This window comes from Tamandua tetradactyla, chromosome 2, assembly GCF_023851605.1.
Source record: "Tamandua tetradactyla isolate mTamTet1 chromosome 2, mTamTet1.pri, whole genome shotgun sequence".
Classification (NCBI taxonomy): Eukaryota; Metazoa; Chordata; class Mammalia; order Pilosa; family Myrmecophagidae; genus Tamandua; species Tamandua tetradactyla.
Window position 1 is genome coordinate 62,725,061 of NC_135328.1, and position 25,480 is coordinate 62,750,540.

General features: G+C 39.5%; 1 protein-coding gene and 1 pseudogene across 1 annotated transcript in view; one reads left to right on the forward strand and one right to left on the reverse strand.

Annotated features, from left to right (window-relative positions):
- B4GALT1 (beta-1,4-galactosyltransferase 1) overlaps window positions 1-25,480 on the forward strand; it is a 98,881-nt gene that overhangs the window by 33,131 nt on the left and 40,270 nt on the right. The gene's annotated exons all lie outside the window — the stretch shown is intronic.
- On the reverse strand, window positions 8,037-8,578 carry LOC143674326 (protein-L-isoaspartate O-methyltransferase domain-containing protein 1 pseudogene; annotated as a pseudogene).

A 25,480-nucleotide genomic window follows, 5' to 3' on the forward strand; every position in this document is an offset into this window, starting at 1 on the left:
GCAAAGATCTCTTTCAATCCCAGCTCTCCCTCTGCATGCCTGGCATATGGTGTGTATTTACTGGGTGTGTATCTGAACGCATGAGCTGCTGTGAGCACTTAAAGGGCCCAAAGGAATATTGAGAACTACCTTGAGACATCTGGGAAGGCTTCCTCGAGGAGGTGATGTTTAAGCCAAGTACAAGCAGCTGCTGCATTTGGTGATACAGATGTCTTTGAAGACCTCTAGAGAGCGTGTCATCCTAGAGTAATGACAATCCTAGAGAGAAGGTTTGGGATGAGCCCTGTGACTAGACCGTACTTTTCTTATTTCCAATCTTAAGGGTTCACAGGGGCACCATGAGTTCATAGGGACCACAGCAAATGGCAGTTTTTCCCAGGCCTGAGAGTGAGGTAGCACCTGCCTCAGCTTCCAGTGCATATTTGACTTTAGGAAGATGCGTACAGAGAAAAAGGACCCACCCAAGTGAACCTATGAAAAAGATGTTAGTGCGGGAGATGGTGTGAAGAGGGACTTTGCTATGGAATGTCAGGTCCGAGACCCAGCGAGAAAGATATTCCAACATTTCAGGTTTTAGTATCACAGAGCTCTCTGGGCACTGCGTTTTCTCATGGTTCACAGGTGTTTGAGTCTCAATTGCTCAGGAAAATTTCTAAAGAAACTTAGGGACCTGCTCAAGGATGCCAAGTAAGGATTAAAAATTAATTAAAAAAAATCAGTCCAGCATCACAATCATTTTATAAGTGAAAAGACATTTAACATTGAAAGAAATGTTAATTGTGAAAGAAAGGTCATCCTTGTATATCGATTACATTTCGCTTGTTGAAAAACCATCTACTTTGTTCTTAACTTTTATCATTTTGTCCCAGGCTGGCAAAAACATTGCACAAGCCAGCATCGGGTGGCCAAGAATTGTGTCTTGGACCACTGACCAATCTGTTGAGAAGCAGTGAGTAGATGTTTCAGCCTGTGTTGTGGAACCACCCTCTCAAGCCGAGACTAGAGGACTGCGTAGGTGGGTTCAGCCAATATGAAAGCAAGGCAGGGATTCTGGGCTCGGGATGGCAATGGACGGGCACACATATGCTTGGGTTTGCGTGCAGGGTTTGGGAGCAGTGAAATTTGTCTGAGCTGAGCTCGCACATTGAAATTATTGAGTGACTTACACGCAAGGCCGTGACCTGGGCTCCCAGCTGAGACGCCACGTGGCAGGGCTGGAGCCATGGGAGCTGAGGACAGACTCACATCTGCTCATCTGCTTACGTAACCCTGCTCCCCAGTTCCCAGAGCCAAGAAAACACACAAAGCCAGCCCAGCGGGGCTGAGGGCCTGTGGTAGCATACGCCATGCGCCGCTCAGCAAGGGAGCCCCGGCTCGGCCTACAGACTGTCACCAAGTCCTCTGCCCTCTCTCTGCCTCCTCCTGCAGCCTCTCTCTCTCTCTGGCTTTGGGCGATGGCTCTGAACCCTGGCAGCAGGTTGCGGGGTCCTGGGCAGAGCTGGTTGTTGCCTTCCTGGAGTCTGGGCCAGGCCTACAGCGGAGGTGGGCAGGGCAGTCAGGGAGGCACCCCCCACCCTCCAGCTCACATTGGATCCAGGAAGGCATTTGACTCCAGGGCAAGCCTATCTCAGAGGTATAAGCTGCAGGATTCTCAGAGCTGTGGAGAAAGAATTGCTAGTTGGGGCAAGGAGGGCAGGATTAGGGAGTTCGCCTGTTCTCGACATACTGGAGGCCTGCTGAGGGTTGTGAGAGGGATGCAGGGGAGCAGGAGAAGCTGTTCAGTGGTAAAGCTCTCCACGGAGTCATCCGAGGAGCCAAGACAGTTTTCACTTTCGTTCTGCCTGACGCTCAGCAGAGAACTCCTTGAAGGCAGGGGCGGTCTTGCCCACCTCTTTCTCTGCCAAGGCTTGCTCATAACTTGGCACACAGTAGGTACCCACAAAGTATTGACAGAAACAAATGGAAATGGCCTTGGCACATATCACAGGGAGAGTCTGCACTAAATGAACTCTTCAATAAAGACTCCAGTTTGGTCCTTGAGTAAGGCTCCTGTGGATTGTCAGTGTGCTTTTTTTTTTTTTTTAACCTTTTTTTTTTGTGTGTAATATAACATACATACAAAGCTAAGAAAGAAAAAAAAATAGTTTTCAAAGCACTCTTCAACAAGTAGTTACAGGACAGATCCCAGAGTTTGTCATGAGCTACCATACCATCCTCTCAGATTTTTTCTTCTAGCTGCTCCAGAACACCCAATGTGCTTTTGATACTTCCTGTGTGTATGAATGTGCATGGGTGTGTGTGTGAGAGTGTAGGTGCCACTGCGGAGGAGGTGGCAACTGTTTTAATCATCACATTGACCACAGAAGGAGGTTTGTGATCCCCATTTTGTGAGATGAATCTCAGAAGTGAAGTGACTTGCTAAAGTCAAGTCACTCATAAGTGGGAGAACCAGAACACAGGGACTCTTTCCTATCCACCCTCTGCCTCCTATTTCGGCCACACATGAGTTCAACCATCATTTGTTGAGCACCCACTGAGTGCCTTGTCCCATCTTAGGCACTGGGGCTGCAGAGACAGATAAAGCACAGCTCTCTGGCAGCTCCCAGGTAGAAGGAGGGGCAGGTGATGGACGTGTGGTGTGACCAGTGCCGTCAGAAGGCCCTCTTTTCTCTGAATGGATTAGGGAAATCTTCACAGAAGAGCTGATACTTTTATTTGGTCTTGAGGGATGATTAGGAATTCCACAGAAGGATTTAGATTTAGTGTGGTGGGTGGGGGCAATTCTAGGCAGAGGGAACAGCATGCTCTTCCAGGCTTCCATGAATCTGGGCAAAGCCCTTTAGGGAAATTATGGGTGGTTCAATATGACTAGAATATGGAGTACGTACAGGGGACAAAGGGAAATGGGTCCGGTAGGGCTAGATCGTGGCCCCCCTCAAAGGCATTGGACTTCATTCAAGTGGGGGTCATGAGACAATCTTGTGTGGCTAGATTTTTTTTGGCTTAAACAGCAAGGGTTTATTGTCTCGTGATTTCAGAAGCTAGAAGTTCAAAATCAAGGTGTCAGAAGACTGCTTTCTCCCCACAGTCTGTAGAATTCTGTTGCAGGCTTGTTGCAATCCCTAGGGCTGTTTGGCTTGCATCTCTGCCTCCCGTCACATGGTTATCTCTCTCTCCTTGTGTCTGTTCTGGTTTCTACCAACTTCCGTTTTCTGGCTCCTCTTTATAAAGCCTTAAGTGAAATAGATTGACCCACCCAATTCATTTGGCCACACTTTTACTAATAATAGCATCTTCAAAAGGTCCTATTTCCGAATGCATTCAAACCCACAGGAGCACAGATTAAGATTAAGAACATGCCCTTTGTTGGGGTACATGATTTAGTCTACCATAGATACATCTTTGACGGGGAGAACAGAGGAGAGTCTCCTATGCTGATCAGGTAGGGCTGGGTAAGATGCCAGCTCTTCTTCAAAAATGATTGGGAATGCTTTGTGTAGGCGGTGGAAGGAAGGTTTCCAGGAACAAACAGAACCTCTGGTTGTTCTTGGATAAGGCTGAAGGCAGAAATGCACATCATTATAGACTGATAGAACATGATAATTTCAGGTGTGCCATGGAAGTGGCGTCTTCCCTGATGAACTGTGCCCCAGTTTAGGTCAGCTGCTTCAAAATCTTGGCAGCTTGTGAATTAGCCTAATCTTTATTTGGTATGGATGTTTAAGGAGCTTCTTTTCATGATCTGCATTGAATTAAAAGCATATTGTATCATAGACCAAGCAGCCAGATATCTGAAGCCTTAGTTAATCTAGAGTTCATGAAGACATATCAATCAGATCCAACAAAAGAATCACTCAATACTTAATTCAATATTTAATATCCTTGGACCTATCATTGTGTTTTATTTGCATAATGACTTCTGCCTGCTTTGGTTGAGTTCTTTTAATGGGGAGGTGGGGGCAGGGTGGGCATGGATGCCAGTGCCTCTCTATGTACCAGGTGCTCCACCTGTTATTTCTAATTTATATTTCTCCTGTTGTGTTTATAAGAAGGTGTGTGTGTATATGTTAATGGTGAAGAGATGGGCAGGGTCTAGATTAGATGGCCACAAAAGGCCTGTGCTAGCCCTGGGGTATCTAAAATTCTAGGTAAAGCCTGAACTCTGATATTTAAATAAACTCCCCAGAGAAGAAATAATCCTTATGTCTGCTGTTAAAACAATAGGTAAGGAAGTTATCAAGACCCTATTTAGGGAAACACATAGCTCCCTTAAGTCTTGCATGTTCAGCATGTTTAGAGGTAGCATGTTCAGTGCTACCTCTAATCCCTTTTCAACTCTAAGCCTGATAATTACTTCAGAGGTGATTGCTCATATTTCACAAGCCATTCTGTCTGCCATTCTCTTGCTCTGAAAGAAAGAAGAATTGCTGCAGAAGATTGAGGATTCCATTTGGGAAGGGGTTTACATTAGACACCCTTGAGCTCTTGCTCCTTCTTACCATTCTCTGACCCCAATGCCTCATCCCTACCACCTGGTTGTTTGTATAGGGTTTTCTTGCCTGCCTGCCTCACTTTAACTAGTTGGCTATTACCCAGCTGCCTCTTTTGAGTGATTGAGTCGAGATCCTTGAGCAATACTCTCTGGGTTCATATCCCAGCTCTGTCACTGACTAGCTGCATAACCTTGCGTGTTTCAATTTGCTAGGCTATAAAACAAATTAATAATAATATCTCATAGGATCATTGTATTTAATGAATTAATATCTGTCAAGTGCTTAGACCAGTGTCTAGCACGTATTAAAGCTATGTTGTGTCAAGTTGTTTCTCCTTATAGTCTTAGGAAAGCAGAGTATAGAAGTGTGCTCCACTTTGTCATCTGCCATGTGTGTTGAATCGATACCCACTATGTGCTCAAACTTGGGCACTTGTGAAGTAATGAAGGAGGGGGAAGAACTAAGAAAAGATACAAGATTTGCTTACTTCTGGAAAAAGTTCACGTCCACATTGTAGAGTGAAATTCATAGATTAAAACTACTTACAAGTTATAAATGAATAAAACAACTATAAAATGGAAAACTTGAAAATAGAGAAAAGGGAAAGTGTCTCCCCAAACTTCTTACATTCTAGTTGAATGTCTAACTAAATGTACCACAGTTATTTACTTTTTTTCTGGTGAAGGACATGGATGTTCATTTTCTAATTCTCCCTCTATTTTAATGCTCAAATAGGCACTATCTTTATCAATATAATCTTTTCTGCATCTAGTAGTATTTCTTCAAGACAGATTCTTACAGTTGTGATTATTATATTTAAGTAATGTTCTTGTATGGTTTTGTAGTGTTTTTTTAAATGTTTTATTAAAAAATAAAAGAATCAATGGTTCTTGTTATGACCACAGAGTTATGCATTCACCACCATAATCAATTTGAGAACATTCTCATTGTTCTAAAAAAAAAAAAAATTCCCAAACACCTTATACTCCCTATTATTAACACTTAGCTTTGGTATAGTACCTTTGTTGTAATTGATGGAAGAATATTACAATGTTACTGTTAACTGTAGTCCTTAGTTTGCATTTGTTGTATACCATCCTATTATTAATACCTTGTAAAGTGATGTACATTTGTTCTAGTTCCTCTAAGAACTTTCTTGTATTTGTACAGTTAAGTGTTGTTAGATTTTTCTTCCATTCTTTCACTTCTACTTCTTTCTCTAAAGTTCATAATAAAGTTACAACTGTAAAGTGAATGCATTTAAAAACATAAAAGATGTATTTTAATGACAAAAATATGCAATGATCATGAGTATCTACTGTACATTTTGCCAAGGTCAGAAGACAATTTGGGGACTACGGTGCTCAGTGGCAGAGTTCTCTCCTGCCATGCTGGAGACCTGGTTCGTTTCCCAGTGCCTGCCCATGTAAAAATAATAATAATAATTTAAAAAGTAGGTTATTATTAAAAAAAAAAGACAATATAGAAGAAGTCAATTTCAAATATATCCTTAACATAAACTCTTTCCTAAATAGGAAAATCATTTAAGAATATACATCTTTTTGTATCTAGACACCAGCTGCAACAAAATAATGTGTATGGGGTGGCAATAAGATATTTCCAGATTTTCTAGATAAAATATGTAGGCAGCATGAATTCAGGATTGAACTTTTAAACACACATTTAAATCAGAATAAAATGAACATTTCTAACATTTGATAACTGGATGAAACAAACTAAGTTATGTTTTCTGTTTTTGATGAAAATGAGATGGGGCATTTCTTAACAATGCCTTAGTAATCACCTAAAATAAATTGTGGAGCTCCTCTCCACACCCTGCCCCAGTCATTGGTACACAACCAATATCTTCAATGAAATTCTTTCACATTACTAAAATATGCTCATCTATTTGGGACAAGTAATGCTTGGAATACTTCTAATACTGTTTTCAGATGTGTGGAACTACCAGAGCTGAAATTTTTGAAACCATCTATGTATTACCAACATTTCAATCTCTGCAAAGAGGTAATAATCCTTTCATTACTGATTGACTAGGTTTCTATAAGCAAATCTGATCTAATACTACAATAGTGATACTAGTGTAATAAGTGGTACTCTCAGATTTTTCATTTAAAAAAATATGCAATCCATGTAACATTAAGTAGTAAATGTGTTACAGTGTGTACTTTCTTGACAAGGAATGACTGTTTTCAGAGCCTACTGGGAAAACACACCAAATAAACCAATAACAGCATTTACCACCTGCTTTATTACTGATAAGCTACAACTAAAATTCAAACGATGGATAGTTTATGCATCTGATATTAAGCCAAAAATCAAAACCACTCTAAGTTTACCTGAAGAAACTAAGGAAAAGATGGGAAGAAGTTAAATGAGCACAATATAGGTCCCAAAGATTATACTATGATTCTTAACAGAATTTTCAACATAAAATGTGCCTATATACAATTTCTATGAATATTTCTTAAAGTAAAAAAGATGAATTCCAAAGCAAATGTCAGCTAGCTCAGCCCTACTTTGTCAAAGATGAATACTCAGATGCAAAGAAGTTCCATTTGCTTAAGTGCATCTGCTGAACAAGTCTGCTCTGGCCCTGCTACTAACTGCTAATCAAGAGGTGGCAGTCACTCATGCTTATTTGCTCATGATCTGGCTATAAATAGAGTAATGTAGAATGACGGGCTTTTTAAAACTATATACTTTGTACAGTGGACAATAGAAAAACCAATCCTTAATATGTCATCTTTTAGAACTCCAGAGAGTAAGTTAGCCTCATTATTTATAAATACTGAAAACGTAAAGGATCTGTAAAAATTGAAAGTTATATTAAACATAAGCATTTGCTTTAACATTCAGTTGTTGTGCTCTTAAGATCTCTATTAAGGAAGCAGTTATTTTCCTCATATATTGTGGCAATGGATTCAAAAGCAAAAGTAGCAGGACTGTTGAATTCCTTGAAACATGTTTTTCTTTTTCTTTAATGCTTAATTAGTCAATATCTTTATTGCTGTTGAACTCATATATTGCCTGGAATACATCTACAGCAACTCAGCGGTAGTGATTTCAACATAAGTAAGGTAAATAGGCTTGCAAAACATTTGATTTCCTTATTAGTAAGGTTTTCCTAGCAGAAATTCAAACAGCTGCGATTCAAATCAGATTATCTATGCTTAACCATTATTTAACCTTATATAAAATTAAATTTTACCCTCACCACTACAAATCTATTAGGAATCAGAAAAGGATTTACAGTACAAAAAGTCTTGACCATTGCTGCATTCCACTTTGAAATCACTCAGAGTTAAAACAGCTTTTTTCCTGAGATTTAAAGAAAAATAGATTTTATAAAAGGGATTCTTTTTAAGCACTAAATACATTATTATTGTTACCAAAACAGAAACATGTTACACTTTTTCCACTACAGTTGCTCTGAAAGGAATGAATACTTCTCTCTTTTAACTCCTAACAAATGCTACATTTCAAGAACAAAGGAATTATCAATAGGCATTCTTTCTTCTTGACCTAAGTTGTTTTTTCTCTAATATATGTCAAGTAAGCTTTTCAAGATTCAGAGAGGGGCAGCTTCATGATGTTTTTCCTTGGTAGATTTTGAGGAGGTTGCTCTGGCTTCATGGCTTCATTGTGAATCTGTCTTTTCCTCTTCTTTGTTATCTTCTTCCATTTTTTCATTCTCCTTGCCATCATGAGACTGAGGAATAAGCTGGTTATCCACAAACACGTAAGTGTTAATTCTTTGTTTGGCTCTCTTCTGTTTCCTTTTTTGGTGAAGCCCTTTGAGGAATCCCCTTCACCTGTATTTCATGATTTATGAAATTTCCGAGTGTGTCAAATGTAAATACGAGCCAAGTCTTGTAGATTCCTGACTGCAGGCAGGAAATCTGGTCTGCCATTGTCATTTTTACTTGATTGAACAAAAGTGGAGTAAATGAAACAGTAAGGACATTTTTACTCTCCCCAGTGTTTTGTCCAGTTCACATAATTTGTGTTAACTTACCCTCTATAACCATGACAAGAATGCCTTCAACTTTTAGGATTATTTTCATGTTTTTTTTGGACTCTGGCTCCACAATAAATTTGATCATACTGATGGCTGTCAGATGCTATCAGGAGGCAATTACCAACCACAAATGCAGGTTCACAGAGCGCAAATCTTAGCAGTGGTTTTCTTTATAGGTGCATGCTGGAATATCTTCATCTTGAGATGGACAGATGATTTCGTTCACAGCAGGGACCTTTGCCAACTTGCCCGTATAATTCTTTTTTTTTTTTTTAACCCCATATAATTCTTTTGATAAGCTGCTAAGAGATCAGGGTGACAAAGCCTTGCCCTGCAGGTTCCTTCTTAGATGAATAGTCTAGGTCTAGGAGCTGATTATCAAAGCTATCACTGTTTTTGATGAAGGTCTCCAGTTTTTCCTTGCCATGTTCCACTGCCTCTGAATGAAGCTCAATCCCAGAATTTATCCCAAAAGGACCTATGGTGGTTGGCTGGCTGGTGGGTCAGGCCCTCTGAGCTGTGTGCAGGTCCAGGTGCTGGGAATCTGTGGGCTGGGTAGCAGCCACCACCTCAGCCACAACAACACAGTTGTGCCACCAGGGAAGTGTGGTTAGACTTTAATTCGAGGATGAGCATCTGGGGACGGTGGAGGATAGGTTGGCTGGGATGCATCAGGAGGCAGGGAGGTAGTTGTGTATGACTCAGGCCAATCTGTGGGAATGGCGAGAAGAGAAGAGTAGGGATATGGAGAGAAAATGTAAGGATATCATGGATCCGGGGGGTTAGAGGAAGGAGAGCAGGGAATAGAAGATGGACCACCCAGGTGTTGGTGCCCATGGTTGGGTAGACATAGATATCAGTTGCTGAAGGAGAAGCGGGTTTGGCCAGGGGCAATGGGCATGGGTGGTTAGAGAGGGTTCGTTGGGGCAGGTTGAATTTAAGTTGCTGAGGGGTATATTCTAGAGAGAAGGGTCAAGAGAGAGATATGGGGTAGAGACAGGGGTTTGGTTGCAACCATGTGCTGAAACCAAAGGCTTGGGTGAGATTGCCCAGGGAGTATGAAAAGATAAGAGGACAAATGCGGACATCAAGGGAAAAGGCTAAGAGAGCATGGTGGGAGAGGTAGGAGGACACCTAGTTGAGCCGTGCCTTTGATAGTCAAGGCATCTACCTCTCCCGTCCAGGTCACTCATTTCTTGCTGCCTGCTTGATCATTTGTGTGCTCTGGGGGCAGGAAGGGTGGGAGCAAATATTTCTCAAAAGATCTTGGCTTGGCACATGGAGCCCCAATTGGGAATGAGGCATTGTAATTCTTAATGTAATACCTGCATATGTCCCAGACTATGATGGGCTGGTAATTAAAACATGTTGGTAGTGTCCCCTAAGGGGCCAAAGTGAAAAATAAGGAACTAAGAAATTTTTCCATCTGGGAAACCCCTGGTACCATCTCAAACATTGGGGACTCCCAAGAAAATAGGCCAAGCACTTGGTTTTATTTATTTATTTATTTATTTATTTATAACATAGGCAGGCAGTGGGAATCGAACTGGGTCTCTGGCATGGAAGGCGAGAACTCTGCCACTGAACCATAGTTGCCTGCCCAAGCCCTTGGTTTTGAGGCCTGCCCTTATAAAACTCATTTCTGTAGCGGAGAAGCCAAGACTACCTGTAATGAGCCGAAGAGTTGCTTCCATGAAAGCTCTTTTGTTGTTCAGATGAGTCTCTCCCTTTCTTGAGATCAGGGTGACAAAGCTTTGCCCTGTAGCTACTTCTTAGATGGATAGTCAAGGTCTTGGAGCTGCAAGGGAATTGATACCCAACTCTTCAAGGAAAATCTGTGCCCTACCCCCTATGTGGGAATTGACATTCAGGGATGAAAATCTCCCTGACAATGTGGGAGATGACTCCCAGGGGTGAGCCTAGCCCACTGTGGGATCGACAACGCCTTCCTGACCAAAAGTGGGAAAAGAAGTGTAGCAAAATAAGTCTCAGTGGCTCAGAGATTTCAAATAGAGTCAAGACTATTCTGGAGGCTACTCTTTTGCAAGCTTAAGCTAGATATTGCTAATTGCCATGGTTTGCTAAACCCCAAACAACATCATGCCTATTAACTCTTAAGAACACCCAGGGCCCTAACTGAGACTCTATAAAAGTTTCATGCACTAAGTTTACTTTCTTGACACCCATAACCTCCAGAGGGTTCTTAGGCTAGATAAATTCCGAAATCCAGAGGATCTAGCCTCTCCAAGGCTATCAACTAATTACATCCCCCTATCCTTCATTGTCGGCACCCCTTCTCAACATGAAAAAGTTAGAATGGGCATTCCCCAGAAATCCCTATAGATTGGAAGAAGGATCAAAGGAGGAGGAGTTATAACACAGAAAAAAAGGATTTGACAAATTAATGTGACTGCTGAATCACTATATTGTTATTTCTTTTAGTCTCCTGTGTTTGGGAGCAGCTAAAAGAAAAATCTGACATAGTGGAATGGTAGCCCATAACAGACTTTGAAATCTGTTCTGTAACTACTTGTTAAAATGTATTTTGAAAATTATTGCTTTTTCTCTGTTTTTCTGTATATACATATTTCACAATTAAAAAAACTATTAAAAAAAAATGTCTTGGTTTAGGTTCGACTTTCCATTCTGGTTTAGCAAATACCTCTGGGCATGTCAGGGCTTTTGGGGACCTTAGCAGTATCATCCAGTTTAATCCCTGCACTTTACAAATGGAAAACCAGTGTCTCGAGAGTGGATGGTACTTGCTCAAAGGTCACCGAGCAAATCACTGGTGGAGATGGACCAGGGCCCACCATCCCATCTCCTGTCCAGGACCCTTTGCCCCAAGATCACATTTCTGGAACCTGTGAAGTGGCAAAAACTAGTATGCTTTCCAGCTCACGAGTGTCTGATCTGGGGAAACTGGGCAGACCTAGTGTGAATTCCTGTTTTCTGGGTTGATTTCAGAAGTTGTGGGCACGTTGTAGTGACAGTCCAGGTGCTTCTTGGGTTCCTGAAAATGGAGTTATATTTAGCATCTTCAGAACTAAAGGTGGGGGCTGGGTCGCAGATGTTGTTGGGCCTTCTGAATTGAGAAGTACCTGGTCATGCATCTTTCTGTCATGTTTTTCACAAGTTCATAGCAGCAGGGCCTCCCAGAGGGCTTCACCCAGAGTTGGGGTATTCCCCTGTGGACCTTATGGGAAAGGGCTGTAGTCATGAAAATATAAGTTGTGGGAGTCCCTGATGGCGCTCCTTGCCTGAAAGCCCCAAGGTTTGTGAAGATGGGAAGTCCAGCTCCCTGTGGCCTAATAGAGCCAAATAAGAATCACCAGGGCTCCTTGTTATTTATCCACCTAGATCCTTCCCAAGATCTGTTGACTGTCCAGGGGAAGGGCATGGCATTCTGCATTTTTACTAAGAGCCTTGGGTGATCCTGATGAGCAGATAGATAAATTTGGGAAAACTGGTCTGGAGAGACCCCTTTAGTCCTTAGAGCATAGTGCCTGTTCAACTGAGGGTCCTGGGAGGTTGGGGCAGGGCCAACAGGCAGTGATGGGAGGGACAGTTCTGTGAGTCCCCTCTCCTTCCAGGGAGGAAGTGCATGGCCTGAGAGGCAGCCAGGGCCCTTGGAGTCCCAAAGGTCTCCTTCTCCACTCTAGAGTATCTGTTGTCTGAGCTCTGTGGTGGTGAAAATATCAAAAGGATAAAGCCAGATTGGGTCTTTGCCTATAAGTTTCTTGCCTCTCAACACAATTCATGGAATAACAGCCATAAGGGGCGTTTATACAGGATTCTGTGGGAGCAGCCAACTAGGGGGATGAGGAAGGCCTCTTGGATGATATTTAAACTAGGTTTTTGTTGTTTTAATAATTATTTTGTGTGACATATATATACCAAAAAAAGCAATAAATTTCTAAGTACATTGGAAGAAGTAGTTATAAAGCAGATTTCAGAGTTTGGTGTGGGTTGCAGTTCCACAATTTTAGGTTTTTACTTCTAGCTGCTACAAGACACTGGAGACTAAAAGAAATATCAATATAATGATTCAGCAGTCCTACCCATTTGTTAAATCCTATCTTCTGTGTTATAACTCCTCCGTCTTTGATCCTCCTCACAATCTTTAGGGATATTTGGGCTATGTCCATTCTAACTTTTTCATGTTGAAAAGGGGTGTCAACAATATGGGTTGGGGGTGGATAGAACTAGTTGATGTTCTTGGAGAGGTTGGCCCCTCTGGGGTTCAGAATTAATTTGCCTGGGAACCATCTGGAGGTTATAGGTTTCTGGAAAGTAAACTTAGTGTGTGAATCTTTTGTAGAAAGATTACAGATACAGTCCTAGGGTTCTTTAGGGTTAACAGGAATGATTGTTTGGGGGTTGGCAAACCATAGTAATAAGCAATATCTAGCTGAAGCTTGCATAAGAGTAGCCTCCAGAATATCCTCTCAACTCTATTTGAACCCTCTTAGCCACTGATACCTTTTTTTGCTTCATTCCCCCCCCCCCCCCCCCACCCCTTTTGGTCAGAAAGGCATTGTTGATCCATGGTACAGGGCCACGGTCATCCCTGGAAGTCATGTTCCAAGTTGCCAGGGATTTTCACCCCTGGATGTCATGTCCCATGCAGGAGGGAGGATAATGACTTTCTTTGCAGAGTTGGGCTTAGAGAAAGAGGCTATATCTGAGCAACAAAAGAGGTTTTCTGGAAGTAACTGTTAGGCATAATTATAGGTAGGCTTAACTTCTCTGCCATAGAAATAAATTCATAAGAGTAAGCCTCAAGATCAAGGGCTAGGACTATTAACTTGGGAGTCCCTAACATTTGAGAGAGTATCAGGGGTTTCCCAGATGGGAAAGTTTAATACTTCTATAATTTTTTTCTCCAGTCCCTCAAGGGACTTTGCCAGTACTTTTAAATTATCTACCCAACGTACTCTAGGATGTATCTGGGTATTATATTAAGCGATACAGAATTATAAGCCCTAGTTCCTATCCTGAGCTCTGTGTGTTTGGTTTGTTTAAATGAGCTATCCAGGCAGTTTGAGTAAGATTGTGTGCTACAGAAAATGTAGGTATTGGACAAAATAAACCTCTCTTCCTTTGGTCTCATACAGTAAGTGAAGCTCTAAAATATAGACAATATTATCTTTTGCCCTGTATTCTGATTCATGTTAGTCTCAACCAGATCACTTTCGTTCTTATCTCTAATTGAAGCCTGATCTCTTTTTCAGTTTCTTAAACAATTGTATGCAGCATAGAGTTGTATGCAGCAATGCTGACTTTCAGAGCTGCGGAAGTCCAGCTTTGAGTCTTAGGTGTCACACAGGTACCCAAAGTTCCAGGGAAACACCAGATTATACACATATATTACAGCATCTCCTAATCTAGAAATAATACAACTCTGGACTAAATGTGACTGCTATTAGAGTTTACAATCCAGGCCCCAATTTTCTTATAAATATTTTTTAAAAGAGACCACACAATATTTGTTCTTTTGTTTCTGGCTTATTTTGCACCACACAATGTCCCCAAGCTTCATTCACCTCATTGCATGCCTCACGACTTTGCTCCTTTCTGTAGCCGCACAATAATCCATCATATGTAAACACCACAGTTCATATTTCTGCTTCTCAGTCAGTGTATCCTTTAACCACTTCCATCCTCTGTGCATTCATGGATAATATCCAAAATAAACAATCCACGTCTCACAGTGTCCTCATTTAGTTGTTGGACTGGTTTGAAACTGTTGTGCACCCCAGAAAAGCCATGTTCTTTAATCCTCATTCAAAATTGTGGGTGGGATTTTTTTAAATTTATTTTTTATTATCAAACCAAAACAACATACAAACATGAACATTCTTAGCATGCAAATGTTCCATGCATGGTGTACAATCAATGGCTCACATATCATCACATAGTAGTATATTCATCATCATGATCATTTTTTAGAACATTTGGATCACTCCAGAAAAAGAGATAAAAAGAGAAAAGAAAAAACTCATACATACTATACCCCTTACCCCTCCCTCTCATTGATCACCAGTATTTCCATCTGCTCAATATATTTTAACCTGTGTTGCCCCTATTTTTTTTCTATACCCCTTACCACTCCCTTTCATTGTTCACTAGTATTTCAATCTTATTAATTTATTTTAAAATTTGTTCCCCTATTATTTATTTATTTTTAATCCATATTTTTTTACTTACCCATCAATAGCATAGATAAAAGGAGCATCAGACACAAGGTTTCACACTCATATAGTCACATTGTGAAAGTTGTATCATACATTTATCTTCAAGAAACATGGCTACTGGAACACAGCTCTACAGTTTCAGGCACTTCCCTCTACCCTTTCTAATATACCTTAAATTAAAAAGGAGATATCTATAAAATACGTAAAAATAACCTCCAGGATAACCCCTCAACTCTGTTTGAAATCTCTCAGCCACTGACACTTTATTTTGTCTCATTTCTCTATTCCCCCTTTCAGTCGAGAAGGTTTTCTCAATCCCTTGATGCTGAGTCCCAGTTCTTTGTAGGATTTCTGTCCCATGATGCCTGGGAAGTTTACACCCCTGGGAGTCATGTCCCACGTAGAGAGGGGGAGGGTGGTGAGTTTGCTTGTCATGTTGGCTGAGAGAGAGATAGGCCACATCTGAGCTACAAAAGAGGTTCTCTGGTGAAGACTCTTAGGCCTAATTTTAAGTAGGCTTAGTCTGTCCTCTGTGGGGATAAGTTTCATATGAACAAACCCCAAGATTGAGGGTTTGGCCTATTGATTTGGTTGTCCCCACTGCTTGCCAGGATATCAGGAATTCTCCAAATGGAGAAGTTAAAATTTCCCCCTTTCTCGCCGTTCCCCCAGGGGGACTTTGCAAATACTTTTTTATTCACTGTTCAAATCGATCGTCTGTCTTTCCTTCTGGTTTCATTTGTGCCCCCAGTCCTCCTCTTTCTTATTCTCACATTCCACTTCATTGAGTGCACTAACATTATTGTGCTACAGTTAGGTAGTATTGTGCTTTCCATTTCTGAATTTTTACAATCAGTCCTGTTGCACAGTCTGAATTGGAGCCCTTCAGCTCCAATTACCCAAAATCTGCCCTATTTCTATCTCCTGATGGCCTCTGTTCTTAACTGAAATTCTTCAAGTTCATACATTAATGTTAGTTCATGTCAGTGAGTCCATACAGTATTGTCATTTTGTTTCTGGCTAATCTCATTCAGCATAATGTCCTCAAGGTCTATCCATGTTGTTACATACTTCATTGATTTATTCTGTCTTACGGCTACATAATATTCCATCATATATATATATAGTGGGTGTGATATTTTTTATTAGATTGTTTCCATGGAGATGTGACCCACCCAGTTGTGGGTAGGACCTTTTGATTAGATGTTTTCTGTGGAGATGTGTCTCTGCACATTTAAGGTAGGGTTGCTTATTTAAGAGGGGACCATTTTGGAAAAAGCTTCAGAGCCAACATGAGACCCAGACATGTGGAGATTGCAGAAAGAATATGCTCCTGAGGAAACTGTTTGATATGAGAAGCCAAAGACCCCAGGAGACAAAAGCTATGTGCCTTCCCAGATGGCAGAGTTGTGCTGGACCCATCAGCCTTTCTTGAGTCAAGGTATCTTTCCCTGGATGCCTTAGTTTGGACATTTCAATGGCCTTAGAACTGTAAACTTACAATTTCGTAATTCCCTTCATAAAAGCCATTCCATTTCTGGTACATTATATTCCAGCAGTTTTAGCAAATCAAAACAGTTGTACATTCAACACTGTCAATTTTAGACAATTTTCGTTGCTCTGAAGAAAAAATAACAGATAAACCCACCCTCACCAAATAGAAAATCTAAAGCTCCCCCTAACTCTTCTCCCCCCACCCCCACCCCAATTATTTACCCCTGGTGTTGCAGTGGTACTGTTGTTGTCTTCCTCTTAAGTGTAGGCTATATCATGCAATAGTAGTTTTCCCCTGTACCCCTCTATTATTGACTCTTTGTATAAGATGCATACCTTTGAAGTAGTTTTTGCTAGAACTTATTTGTATTTGTAGTGTTAGTCTTTGGGACACATGGCTCTATACAACCCCTTTCAATCACATTCATCTTCATTATGGCAGTATTACTTATCACCACATTAATGAATTACCATCATTTCTATCCATTCCTGTACATTTAAATTCAACCTCATTGGGTAACCGTTCACCTATCTCTAGCTTCTGTATATCTCTAGGTCCCCTATATTCAGGGCCCGTAATATCAAAATCATACAGTATCTATCCTTTTATGTCTGGCTTATAATATTTAACCTTCCTATCCATGAGTACAGAATGTATTTCCACCTATTTAAATCTTCTTTGATGTCTTTTAGCAGTGTTTCGTAGTTTTCTATATACAAGTCTTTTATATCCCTGGTTAAGTTTGTTCCTAGATACTTGATTATAGTTGGTATTTTGAATGAAAAATTTTCCTTAATTGCCTCCTTAGTTCATTACTTGTATAAAAAAATTACTATTTGTATGTAATCTTTTTTTAAACTTTTTTGTTGTATAGTATAACATATATACAAAGCAAAGAAATAAAAAAGCAATAGTTTTCAAAGCACTCTTCAACAAGTGGTTACAGGGCAGACCCCAGAGTTTGTCATGGGCTACTGTATGATCCTTTCATACTTTTCCTTCTAGCTGCTCCAGAATATGGGAGGCTACAAGGCTTAAATATTTTTTATCATCACAATTGACTTTTTTCTTTTTTTGTGAAAAATAACATATATACAAAAAAGCTACTAATTTGAAAGCACAGCACCACAATTAGTTGTAGAACATATTTCAGAGTATGACATGGTCACAATTTCACACTTTTAGGTCTTTACTGCTAGCTACTCTAAAATACTGGGGACTAAAAGAGATATCAATTTAATGATTCAACATTCATATTCATTTGTTAAATCCTATCTTCTCTGTATAACTCCACCATCACCCTTGATCTTTCCATCCACTCTTTAGGGGTCTTTGTGCTATGACGATTCTAAATTTTTGATATTGAAAGGGTCTGTCACTAATATGGGGTAGGGAGATGGGACTATCCGATGTCCTGGAGAAGCTGGGGGTATCAGGACTTACCTGGACCAGGAACTCATCTGGAGGTTGTAGGTTTCTGGAAAGTTGCTCTAGTGCATGGAACCCTTGTGGATTCTTATATATTGCCCTAGGTGTTCTTTAGGATTGGCTGGAATGGTCCTGGTTGGGGGTTGGCAGGTTATGATAAGTAGGAATGTCTAACTGGAGCTTGCATAAGAGCAACCCCCAGAGTAGTCTCTTGGCTCTATTTGAACTCTGCCACTGATACTTTATTAATTATACTTCGTTTCCCCCTTTGGGTCAGGATGTAATTGCTGATTCCACAGTGTCAGGTCTGGATTCATCCCTGGGAGTCATCTCCCATGTTACCAGGGAGACTTTCACCCCTGGATATCTTCCATGTGGCGGGGGGGCAATGATCTCATTTGCAGAGTTGGGCATAGAGAGAGTGAGGACACATCTGAGCAACAAAAGAGGTCCTCCAGAAGTAACTCTTAGGCATACCTATAGGTAGTCTAAGGTTCTATGCTACTTATATAACCTTTGCAAGAGTAAGCCTCATGATCAAGGACATGGCCTATTGATTTGACATAGTATCAGGGGATTCTCTGATGGTAAGGTTTAATGGTTCTGTAGTCTTTCTCTTTTCCCTCAGGGGACTTTGTCAATACTTTTTGATTATCTGCTTAATATGCTCTAGAATGTTTCCAGGCGTTACAATAATCTATACAGGATTAAAGGACCTCTTTCTTATTCTGTGCTCCCTGTGTTTCAGTTGTTCAAAGGAGCTATACAGATAGGTTGAATTTGATTGTACACTACAGAAAATTTCAGTTCAAGGTCAAATAAACCTTTCTTCCATTGGTCTCCAAGAGTGTGTGTGGTCCTAAAATATAGACACTGTCTTCCTTACCCCTATGTTCTGAATTACTTTAACCCCAGCCTGTTCGGCTTTGTTCTTATCTCTAAATATCAGGTTAAATATATAAAACAGCCTCTCGAAATCCAGAAATAATAATCACCACTCTGAACTTAATGTGTCTGCTCTAAAAGCTTACAATCTAGACCCCTGTTTTCTTATAAACATTTTCTAAAGGTGATTATACCATTGTTGTTCTTTTGTTTCTGGCTTATTCTGTCTCACCAAATGTCCCATATGTTCATTCACATCGTTGCATGCCTCAAGACTGTGTTCCTTTTTATAGCAGCACAACCTTCATTCGTAAGTATACACCATCGTTCGCCAATCTACTTCTCCATCAGTGCATCCTTCAGCCACCTACCTTCATCGGGCATCATGTAGAGGGCCCAAAGTCCACAGTCCATCAATACTCTTAATTTTAGATAATTTCATTGTTCCCAAGAGAAAGAAAACCAGTAAACACACCCTTGCCAAATAGAAAATCTAAACCTCCTCTTAACTCTTGTCCCTCCCCCATTATTTACCTCTGCTGTTGCTTTGGTAGTGCTTTTGAATAGAATTCATAGCATGCAATAGTAATTTTCTCCCTGTACCCTGGACTTAGACACTCTTATACAAGAATCATATCTCTGAAGTAATTCTTGCGAGAACTAGTTCTTATTTCTAGTGTGAATCAGTGGGACAACCCCTTTCTATCTTGTTCATCTTCAACATGATAATATTATTTGTAGACCCACTGGAGAATCACCTTTGCTACTGTCTATTCTCTTACATTGGAGTTCAGCGTCATTAGCTAATGATTCTCCCATCTTTATTGCTTCTATGTATCTCTAAGTCCTTGTATTCTGTATTATAAACCTCTGATTATACTTTTATGCTGGTCATAAAAGTGGAATCATACAGTATCTATACTTTTGTGTCCAGCTAATTTCGCTCAGCAAAGTAAGTCCTCAAGGTTCATCCATCTTGTCATGTGCTTCAGGACATCATTTTTTCTTACTGCTACATAATATTCCATTGTATGTATATACCACATTTTGTTGATCCACTTATCTGTCGATGGTCATTTGGTTCATTTCCATCTTTTGGCAATTGTGAATAATGCTGCTATGAACATTGGTGTGCAAATGTCAGCTTTTTAAGGAACCGCTAAACTGCCTTCCACAGCGGTTGCACCATTTGACATTCCCACCAACAGTGAATAAGTATGCCTCTTTCTCCACATCCTCTTCGGCACTTGTCATTTTCTGTTTTGTTGATAATGGCTATTCTGGTGGGTGTGAGATGATCTCTCATTGTGGTTTTGATTTGCATTTCTCTAATGGCAAAGGATCTCTAATGGCCAGGGAAGTTGAGCATCTCTTCATGTGCCTTTTGGCCATTTGTATTTCCTCTTCTGAGAATTGTCTGTTCAAGTCTTTTTCCCATTTTGTAATTGGATTGTCTGTCTTTCTGTTGTTGAGTTGAACAATCTCTTTATAAATTCTGGATACTAGACCTTTATCTGATGTCATTTCCAAATATTGTCTCCCATTGTGTAGGCTGTCTTTTTACTTTCTTCATGAAGTTCTTTGATGCACAAAAGTGTTTAATTTTGAGGAGTTCCCATTTATTTCATTCTTTCTTCAGTGCTCTTGCTTTGGGTGTAAAGTCTATAAAACCGCCTCCAATTATAACATTTATAAGATATTTCCCTACATTTTCCTCTAACTGTTTTATGGTCTTAGACCTGATGTTTAGATCTTTGATCCATTTTGAATTAACTTTTGTATAGGGTGTGAGATACGGGTCCTCTTTCATTCTTTTGCATATGGATATCCAGTTCTCTAGGCACCATTTATTGAAGAGACTGTTCTGTCTCATCAAATGTCCATAGATGAGAGGGTCTATATCTGAGCACTCTATTTGATTCCATTGGTCAATATATCTGTCTTTATGCCAGTACCATGCTGTTTTGACCACTGTGGTTTCATAATATGCCTTAAAATCAGGCAGCTTGAGACCTCCAGCTTTGTTTTTTTTTCCTCAAGATACTTTTAGCAATTTGGGGCACCCTGCCCTTCCAGATAAATTTGCTTATTGTTTTTTCTATTTCTGAAAAGTAAGTTGTTGGGATTTTGATTGGTATTGCATTGAATCTGTAAATCAATTTAGGTAGAATTGACATCTTAACTATATTTAGTCTTCCAATCCATGAACACAGTACGCCTTTCCATCTATTTAGGTCTTCTGTGATTTCTTTTAACAGTTTCTTGTAGTTTTCTTAGTATAGGTCTTTTGTCTCATTAGTTAAATTTATTCCTAAGTATTTTATTCTTTTAGTTGCAATTGTAAATGGAATTCGTTTCTTGATTTCCCTCTCAGATTGTTCATTACTAGTGTATAGAAACACTACAGATTTTTGAATGTTGATCTTGTAACCTGCCACTTTGCAATACTCATTTATTAGCTCTTGTAGTTTTGCTGTGGATTTTTCAGGGTTTTCGACGTATAGTATCATATCGTCTGCAAACAGTGATAGTTTTACTTCTTCCTTTCCAATTTTGATGCCTTGTATTTCTTTTTCTAGCTCTGGCTAGAACTTCCAACACGATGTTGAATAACAGTGGTGATAGTGGACATCCTTGTCTTGTTCCTGATCTTAGGGTGAAAGTTTTCAGTTTTTCCCCATTGAGGTGATATTAGCTGTAGGTTTTTCATATATTCCCTTTATCATTTTAAGGAAGTTCCCTTGTATTTCTATTCTTTGAAGTGTTTTCAACAGGAAAGGATGTTGAATTTTGTCAAATGCCTTCTCTGCATCAATTGAGATGATCATATGATTTTTCTGCTTTGATTTGTTGATGTGGTGTATTACATTAATTGATTTTCTTATGTTGGACCATCCTTGCATACCCAGGATGAATCCTACTTGGTCATGATGTATAATTCTTTTATTGTGTTGCTGGATTCAATTTCCTAGAATTTTGTTGAGGATTTTTGCATCTATATTCATTAGAGAGATTGGTCTGTAGTTTTCTTTTTTTGTAATATCTTTGTCTGGTTTTGATATGAGGGTGATGTTGGCTTCATAGAATGAATTAGGTAGCTTTCCCTCCACTTCAATTTTTTTGAAGAGTTTGAGCCGGATTGGTACTATTTCTTTCTGGAATGTTTGATAGAATTCACATGTGAAGCCGTCTGGTCCTGGACTTTTCTTTTTGGGAAACTTTTTAATGACTGATTCAATTTCTTTATTTGTGATTGGTTTGTTGAGGTCATCTATTTCTTCTCGAGTCAAAGTTGGTTGTTCATGCCTTTCTGGGAAGTTGTCCATTTCATCTACATTGTTGTATTTATTAGCATAAAGTTTTTCATAGTATCCTGTTATTACCTCCTTTATTTCTGTGGGGTCAGTGGTTATGTCTCCTCTTCCATTTTTGATCTTATTTATTTGTGTCCTCTCTCTTCTTCTTTTTGTCAATCTTGCTAAGGGCTCATCAATCTTATTGATTTTCTTGTAGAACCAGCTTCTGGTTTTATTGATTTTCTCAATTGTTTTCATGTTCTCGATTTCATTTATTTCTGCTCTAATCTTTGTTATTTCTTTCCTTTTGCTTGCTTTGGGGTTAGTTTGCTGTTCTTTATCCAGTTCTTCCAAGTGGACAGTTAATTCCTGAATTTGTGCTCTTTCTTCTTTTTTGATATAGGCATTTAGGGCAATAAATTTCCCTCTTAGCACTGCCTTTGCTGCATCCCATAAGTTTTGATATGTTGTGTTTTCATTTTCATTTGCCTTGAGATATTTACTGATTTCTCTTGTAATTTCTTCCTTGACCCACTAGTTGTTTAAGAGTGTGTTATTGGGCCTCCACATATTTGTGAATTTTCTGGTGCTCTGCCTATTATTGATTTCCAACTTCATTCCTTTGTGATCTGAGAAAGTGTTTTGTATGATTTCAATCTTTTTAAACTTGTTGAGACTTTCTTTGTGACCCAGCATATGGTCTATCTTTGAGAATGATCCATGAGCACTTGAGAAAAAGTTGTATCCTGCTGTTGTGGGGTGAAATGTCCTATAAATGTCTGTTAAGTCCAGCTCATTTATTGTAATATTCAAATTCTCTGTTTCTTTATTCAACCTCTCTTCTGTCTCAAACATGCCTCCAGCTGGGAAAGTCTATTGAAATTAAAGGTACTGCATCACCTTATGCTGAAGGGACCCACAGGCAGAAAAGGGCCACATACTGGGCAGGATAGGAAAAACTCAGAATCCACACGCTTCATAGGAGTCTTTCAATCTGCTGGGTCTCACCCTCAGGGAAAACTGATGCAGGTAACTCTTTCTTCCTGAGAGGAGGCCAGTTTGGTTGGGGAAAATCTGGCTGGGGTCTATAATACCTAAGGGGGCCAGAGGAAAGCACCATACAGGCATGGCAAGAAACAAGAAAGCAAGAACTGAACATTCTGATCTGTTAAACAAAATCAAAGCTAGTGTTCCAAAATAAGCTGAACTGAATGTCAAAGAACAGTAGACAACAAAGTCATCCAGCAAGAAAATCCTAGATAAAAGAAGTGAAAACAATCTCCAGAATAAATTAATTAAGGTAATTAAATGCCTAGATGCCAGAAAAATATAATGAATCACACTAGCAAAATTGAAGATGTGGCCCAGTCAAAGGAATAAACCAACAATTCAAATAAGATACAGGAGTTGAAACAATTAATTCAGAATGTTTGAAGAGACATGGAAAACCTCATCAAAAATCAAATCAATGAATTGAGGGAGGATATAAAGGAGGCTAGGAATGAGCAAAAAGATGAAATTGAAAGTCTGAAAAAACAAATCACAGAACTTATGGGAATGAAAGGCACAGTAGAAGAGATGAGAAAAACGATGGAAACCTACAATGTCAGATTTCAGGAGGCATAAGATAGGATTAGTGAACTGGAGGACGGGACATCTAAAATCCGAGAAGCAAAAGTCGGATTTTGTTTTTCGGGTTTTTCCATTCTTTTGCAGGGAAAAGAATGGAAAGTATGAGCAGGGACTCAGGGAATTGAATGACAATATGAAGCACATGAATATACATGTTGTGGGTGTCCCAGAAGGAGAAGAGAAGGGAAAAGGAGAAGAAAAACTAATGGAGGAAATTATCACTGAAAATGTCCCAACTCTTATGAAAGACTTAAAATTACAGATCCAAGAAGAGCAGCGTACCTCAAAGAGAATAGATCCAAATAGTCATACTCCAAGACACATACTAATCAGAATGTCAGATGTCGAAGAAAAAGACAGAATCTTGAAAGCAGCAAGAGGTAAGCAACCCATCACATACAAGGGAAGCCCAATAAGACTATGCATAGATTTCTCAGCAGAAACCATGGAGGCAAGAAATCAGTGGGATCATATATTTAAATTACTAAAAGAGAAAACTGCCAACCACGAATTCTATATCCAGCAAAATAGTCCTTCAAAAATGAGGGAGAAATTAAAACATTTTTAGACAGAAAAATCATTGAGAGACTTTGTGACCAAGACACCAGCTCTGCAGGAAATACTAAAGGGAGCACTAGAGACAGATACGAAAAGACAGGAGGGGAGGTGTTGGAGAAGAGTGTACACATGAAGACTATCAGTAAAGGTAAAAAGAAGAAAAATGAGATATGACATAAAATCCAAAATGCAAAATGGTAGAAGAAAGTACTGCCCATACAGTAATAACACTAAATGTTAAGGGTTAAACTGTCCAATCAAAAGACATAGACTGGCAGAATGGATTAAAAAACAGGATCCTTCTATGTGCTGTCTACAGGAAACACATCTTAGACCCAAGAATAAGCATAGATTGAAAGTGAAAGGTTGGGAAAAGATATTTCATGCAAATAACAGTCAGAAAAGAGCCTGCTCTTTCTGCTATACTAATATCCAATAAATTAGACTTCAAATGTAAAACAATTAAAAGAGACAAAAGAAGGACACTATGCATTAATAAAAGGAACAATTCAACAAGAGGACAAAACAATCATAAATATTTATGCACCATCTCAGAATGCTCCAAAATACATGCGGCAAACATTGAAAAGAGAACTAGACACATCTACCATAATAGTTGGAGATTTCAGTTCCCCACTCTCACTAATGAACAGAACATCCAGACAGAGGATCAATAAAGAAACAGAGAATTTGAGTAATACAATAAATGAGCTAGACTTAACAAACATTTATAGAACATTACACCCCACAACAGCAGGATACACCTTTTCCTCAAGTGCTCATGGATCATTCTCAAGAAGAGACCATGTGCTGGGTCACAAAGCAAATCTCAGTAAATTTTAAAAGATTGAAATCATACTGAACACTTTCTCAGATCATAAAGGAATGAAGATGGAAATCGATAATAGGCAGAGGCCAGAAAATTCACAACATGTGGAGGCTAAACAACACACTCTTAACAACCAGTGGGTGAAGAAAGAAATTACAAGAGAAATCAGTAAATATCTCAAGGCAAATGAAAATGAAAACATGGCATAGCAAAATTTATGGGATACAGCAAAGGCAGTGCTAGAGGGAAACTTACTGCCTTAAATGCCTATATCAAAAAAGAATAAAGAGCAAAAATCGAAGAGTTAAAAGTCTACTTGGAAGAACTAGAGAAAGAACAGCAAACTAAGCCCAAAGCAAGAAAAAGGAAAGAAATAATGAAGATTAGAGCAGAAATAAATGAAATTGAGAACATGAAAATAATCGAAAAAATCAACAAAACTAAAATTTGGTTCTATGAGAAAATCAGTAAGATTGATGGACCCTTAGCGAGGTTGACAAAAAGAAGAAGAAGACAGGATGCAAATAAATAACATTAGAAAGGGAAGAGGAGACATAACCACTGACCCCACAGAAATAAAGGAAGTAATATACAACCTCAACAAACCAATCACAAGTAGAGAAATTGA